Raw genomic sequence first — 6,000 nt, forward strand, 5'->3', positions numbered from 1 at the left:
AGTAACCCCAACAAGGTTGTAAGGAAGACTTGTCCACCCTGACCCGGGGGAGTGGGATCAGCTGTCCATGACTGAAACAAAGCAGCCGTGGTGGCTGCCTTAACACACATTTGCCAGAAGATGGTGTAGCTTGTGATGGGGCAGTTAGAAGCGGCTCCCACCTGCTGTCCAGCATTGTTTTAGCATATCTGCTCCCACTCTTAGTGGAGAGAATCTTATCAGGACAATAGATTTGCTGAATCCTTGGTGAGTAGCTTTGGCCCGAGTTGCCTCTCATTGACTTCAATCAGACACACACTGTTTGGAACTCATAAACCCCCAGTTGTTGCTGCTGATCTTTGGAGCGCCAATGGCTCATAACTGTAGGAGGGTATACTGGTTAGCTTTATTGCATAATGTGTGGTAAGAACTGTGTTCGAACAGTGTCTCTGGAGGGGTTGGTGGGGTGAGCTGGGGTGCAGTGACTCCACGTTGGGCTTAGCCAGGTGGCTCTGCTTTGCATATCTGTCATCCTCCTCTTGACCCAGCTGTGTTCTTCTGTGATAACAGCAAAGATGCCTGTGCCTTACAGCCCAGGCTTATGACTGGCATGTTGTCTCCTGCCTCATTCTATTGGCTGAAGCAGGTCACCTCACTCAAACGGAAGGGTGAAAAAATAGTATTCTTATAGTAAATGAGGCCCAAAGTCATTCATGTGACACAGTGTAAATACAGAAAGGAACAACAAATTGAACGAAGTAATGCACTCTATCGTAAATAGTACTTATAATAATTAGTAATAACACTATTTGGGCCAGGACTATACATATGCAAAACTAGCTAGCATTTACTGAGCATTGATTATGGGTCACTCTTGTAACCACATTATGTGAATTAGCTCATTTAATACTATTGCAGTGTAAGTCTTTAGGTCTCAAGATTATTCCACTTCATATTCAAGGAAATGGAGAGGACAGAGGTTTAATGTTCTGTTCAAGGTCAAACCCAAGCAGTTTGGCTCCAAAATTCAGACCCTTATCTCCAAAGCTGTGGGTGATCTGTTGCCGACATGGGTGCCATTTGGGGGCACAGAGGCCCAGATAAGTCACTTGTCTGAGTTCCCTTGGTAAACAGGCATTTGGACTCCTGACCTGTGTGGCCACTAACAGTGTGTTTTCTGTGATGCCAGTGGACACTGAACGTCAATGTGAGGTCTGCCTTTATTCTGTTAATTGACTGTAATATCGTCAAAGCTGTAAACCTCCAGGCATAAGATTGACACTGGGGCTGGAGAGAAAGCTTAGTCTATCAAGTGCTTTGCCACACAAACATGAGGACCTGAGTTGGTATCCCAAACACTCACATGGAGGTAGGGACAGGAGGATCCCTGGGGCTTGCAGGCCAGCTGGTCTAACCTGGTTAGTGTATTCCGGGTTCAGTGAGAGACCCTGTCTCAAAATATCAGGTGGAAAGCAACTAAGAGACACTTGATGTCAACTCTGGCCTCTACATGACATGCGCGTGCACACACACACGCACACACACACACACAGTGACACTGTTTATTAGTTTATTGTTTGTACAGAACACCCCTGTCTAATAGCTCTCTTTAGCAGAGTCCTTATGACATCTTTGAGCTGGATAGAAATAATTCCTTCCTATACTTATTAATATTCCTCAAGAAAAAAGTATTTCCATATACATAACTCAAAAAGAGATGTCAGCGTTTAGACACACTAACTGGAAGAAAGCTTTGTGTTTTAGTAAAGGTTAATTAAGACCCATCAAAAATTTTTCCCCTTAAAACATAAAAGTAAAATAATGTAATTAGCTATTTTCCCTCTCTCCCCTCCAGAGGCCAGATGTAAATGCTTCACCTAAATGAAGCTATTTATTGAAATCCATCCAGATTTCTTTTGAAGTTTCATATATTCTTCTGCGCCATCAGCTTCTGGCTACAATAATTTAATAAGTTTTTCCTAGGGTGAAATTGGATGCCCTTTATTGATCTTCCACTGAGGGGGGCATTCAATTACTTAATCTAAAGTGGTATTTCTGGATCTCTCAATTACAATTTTGTTATAAATGGCTTGCTAATGATGCCTGGGGTACATAGGTTAATAGGGGGCATCCAAGCAAAGGCAGGGTAATTGAATACTTTCTATTTGGGGATCAGTTATCTGATCTCACAGTGGCACTGGGTTCCCACAGTTATGGTCTGCATCCACAGGGCACAGTGTGGAGCCCTGGCTGGGAAATGATTGGACTGAAATGTATCCCTGACTACTTTGGTTTACTACATGAGCGGGAGAGCCAAGGGTCCTGTCTAATCTGAGCTTGCCGGCACCAAGCGCGGGTGTTCCCACCAGCTGGAGTGCAGGCGGCATGCATTGCTTGTTTCTGAAGGAAGAGCACATGAGTGTTAAGTTTCTGAGTGACTGTTCCTGGGGTCACCTGTGGCATATGGGAAAGGCCAGTTGTGGAACGTGAGAGCAGTCAATTTTCTTTCTAGTGTAGTCACAGAAGTCTGATTTTTCTTCATTGAGTCGTGTTATTTAATAGCTACACAGCTCACAAAGGGTCTTGGGAACGAACATGTAGCATGTCTCCCTTTCTGCCCTTGGCCCAGTCTTTCTCCTACTCTGGCCTTCAAGGCCCTGTGGAATCTAGTCCTTACTTCTCCCCCATCTAGTTGCTGCCCCTAGTTGCTGCCAAGACGAGTCCCCAAGGATCTGACCACAGGTAGCTAACTCTCAGGGGCTTTAATTCCACAGGGTTTCCTCCCCTATGTCCAAGTGGGACTTCCTTCTGTCCTCAAATGGCAGCTCTGAAGTTAGCTCCTCTCTGACCACTCAGTGCATTGAGTTCCTTCCTCTAAAACAGTCAGGGTGATTGTGCTCCCCAAGGGACCCTTCCCTTGTTGATCCCTGGACAACTGATGATGTCTGGATGGTTTGGGTTGTTCTATCTCTGGGGACGGGTTCTGCTTGCATCTAGTAGGGGAGGCCAGGGATACTGCTGAACACCCCACCACCATGTCCTACAAGGCAGGGACAGCCCGAAAGGCCAGCAGTTAGTTATCCATTCCCCTGTACTGCAGTACCCAACAGCGGCTTTCCATGGTTTCAGTGTTTGGGGTCATTGTGTTTTCTTCCTGTCCTTATTGGCACCTGAGAGTACCTTACACACTTGTGACTTCCTTACAGCCTTTGCCCTACAAACTCCTGCATGTTCCTCTCTGCACTACCCTTGTCCATTCAGGGAAGGGCTTGTCTGGGGGCTCGGAAACCCCACGCTCTGTTCTTACAAGGGCACCAGCAATCTTATCGCCTGGTCATAATCAACTTTATTGAGATACATTTCACATGTAGTACAGTGGCTGTGTGGGTTTGGTAAAACTTGCAAATATAAGACAATATTATAATTTTTCTCAAAGAAGAAAAATTATTCACTGCCCCCCTCCTCAAATGTTTTCATGCAACACCAACAAATTCTCCAACTCTCTGAAGCCAATCTGGGGTACTGTCATTCAAATTGATAGCAAATTCCTGGAGTTTGAGGGCTCGGTTCCAAGAGTCTGCTCCATTCAGATAGCAGTGACAAGTACTGGGTTCCCAGGGCACCCGTGCCTTTGTTTGAACTGCCCACGGTGACACAGGTTCCCACAGCTTCCTGAGCAGTTTCAGGAAGTCCCTGAAGTCTCAATCAGCAGTTTCTCAGGATGTGGCTCAGGAGTGGCCAGCCCAAGAATGGCCAGTCAGGACAGGGAGATGGGGGCATTCAGGGCTCCCTGCCTTCACCCTCCTCTGTTTCATGTGCTCACCAGCCCTGAAGCTCTCAGATCCTCATGGTTTTGAGTTTGGCTGGAAGTCCCACTATGTAGACAAAAGTCATTGTATCATTGGCCATCAAGGATTTAGTCTGCAGCTCCTCATCCTTCTGAAAGTTTAGGCTTCTAACCAAGGCTTGGTCTTTTGGGGGTCCAACCCCTGTTCTGAAGCCCCCCTAGTGTCCCAACTATGGGTTACTTCTTTAGCATAAACTCAGGTGTGGTTGAAAGGGGCTGGTCCTGGCCTGCCAGAAACTCTAAAGATTTGGAAGCTGTGTGCCAGAGACTGAGGATGATCAATCATATATATCTATCCACACACATGTGCATGGCTGTCTTGTATTGGCTTCTGGGCCCCACCCTGGGGCATGCCTGGCATGCAGTCAGCCTTTAGAAGGTGTTTGTTGAACTAATGTTGAGTGCTTCCTGAGGCCTCTGGAGCTGTCTCCCCAGTTCTTTATGGATAAGAAACCAGTCTCAGCGTGGCCTGACATGTTGGAGCTTGTCCTCTATCCTGGGCCCCCTGACCCCCATTGAGACTGTCAGCTCCCTCCACATGAGAGGTTTATTTCCTTTGTTTGAAATAAGATAGCTTTGCTCTTGGCTAGGAATGTTCTGCCTCTTCTGTTGGGTCCATGGTGTACAGTTCTGTTCTGTGGCTTCAAAGTCCATGTTTATTTGCTTACTTAAAAAAAAAAAAATCTAATGAGACCTTGTAGTAAGACAGAAGAGCGTGAACCCGCTCCCGCTGAGCCCCTGCTTGGGGCCTCATCTTTAACCCTGGCTTGGCCTTGTATTTGACGTGAAAAAATGCTTTCTTGGCTTTGGGGATGGGGTTTCCAAGGAGGGATCTTGCCCTTTTGTTTCCTTCATTTGGAAGAATTATTTGTTCCTAGTGATGGGGTCAGGGGTGATGGAGCAAACTAGAAGGAGAGGCCTGAGCTGGAGACTCCTGACATGCCCCGCCAGCTGCCCTGAGGGAGGAGAGGGGACTCAGCCCGGTTCTTACACTCCCCAAGCTTGCCACCAGCTGTCCCAGGCCCTGCCTGACTCTCAGCTTCTCTGACCAGCACTTCTCAATCTGGTCTTGTGATCCTAGTGATAATTCCTTGACCAACTCTGTATTGCAATTGTGTGTGGGGAGGTGGGGAGGAGAAGGAGGGGAGGGCACATGCATGCCATGGTACATACTGGAGGTCAGAGATCTTTAGTGTGTCTTCACCTTCCACTTGAGACATGGTCTCCCTCTTGTTCACAGCCATATACGCCAGGTAGCTGGCTTGCAAACATCTACAGATTCTCCTAGAATTCACCTCCCATCTGCCACTAAACAAAGTATGTGTCTGGCTTGTGAGTTCTGGGGATCTGAACATAGATTGTCATGTTTTCACACAAGTTGTTTTACCTACTGAGCTATCTCCCCAACCTCCTAAATTGCAATATTTGTTTATTATATTCTGGCTGTGGATTCGCGGGGCTCACTTGCATGTTAAAGACCCCCAAAGTCCTGCTGTAAAGAATTCTGTGGAATTTTGTCCAGCCCACGTTTCCTCTAACGACTCTAAGTACAAACACTGACAGGAGGCAGAGCATTCTGTGGGTGGAAGATACTTGGGAAACATTGCTTGGCTATTTCTTGGCTAACATATTTCAAGAAAACATGGGCTTGGGGTCCAAGGGACATGAAAGTGTCCACTGTTGAGCTGTAACTGCTCAGACCTCTGGCCAATATGCTGAGCTTGTAACAAAGAGTTAGTTAATGCTACTGCTCTGGGAACAGGATTATTTGAGGGGTATGTGAGTATAGTTAGGGGTGAGTCTACTATCCTTGGGTAATTGTCAACTTAAGAAAAAAAGAGTGTGGCTTAGGGTCACCCATCTAGGATTATAAATCAAATGTTCTTAAAATTCATTGACTATTAAAAATTCTGATGCAGCCATGGATGATAGTATTAGCAATGTTATGTTATATACCTTTTCATGGCTCGCTAAATATACGCCAGGCATACACAAACTTTTTACATACCTTAACTAATGCTTTTTAAAAACTTATAAGGAAATACTGTTGTTATTTTTTTATTATCATTCATTGACTGGTGAGGAAACTTAAGGCTCAGAAAGGTTGAATGGCTTAAAAGTCACCTAGTCAGGGGCTGGATGTTTACTGCAGCTAGAAATCAAGTTACTTTTTT

At 45.8% G+C, this 6,000-nt stretch overlaps 1 protein-coding gene across 3 annotated transcripts in view; it reads left to right on the top strand.

Moving 5' to 3' along the window:
* Chst15 (carbohydrate sulfotransferase 15) overlaps positions 1-6,000 on the top strand; it is a 97,059-nt gene that overhangs the window by 40,831 nt on the left and 50,228 nt on the right. The window lies entirely within an intron of this gene.

Source organism: Nannospalax galili, unplaced genomic scaffold (assembly GCF_000622305.1).
Source record: "Nannospalax galili isolate Female #2095 unplaced genomic scaffold, S.galili_v1.0 scaffold31, whole genome shotgun sequence".
Classification (NCBI taxonomy): Eukaryota; Metazoa; Chordata; class Mammalia; order Rodentia; family Spalacidae; genus Nannospalax; species Nannospalax galili.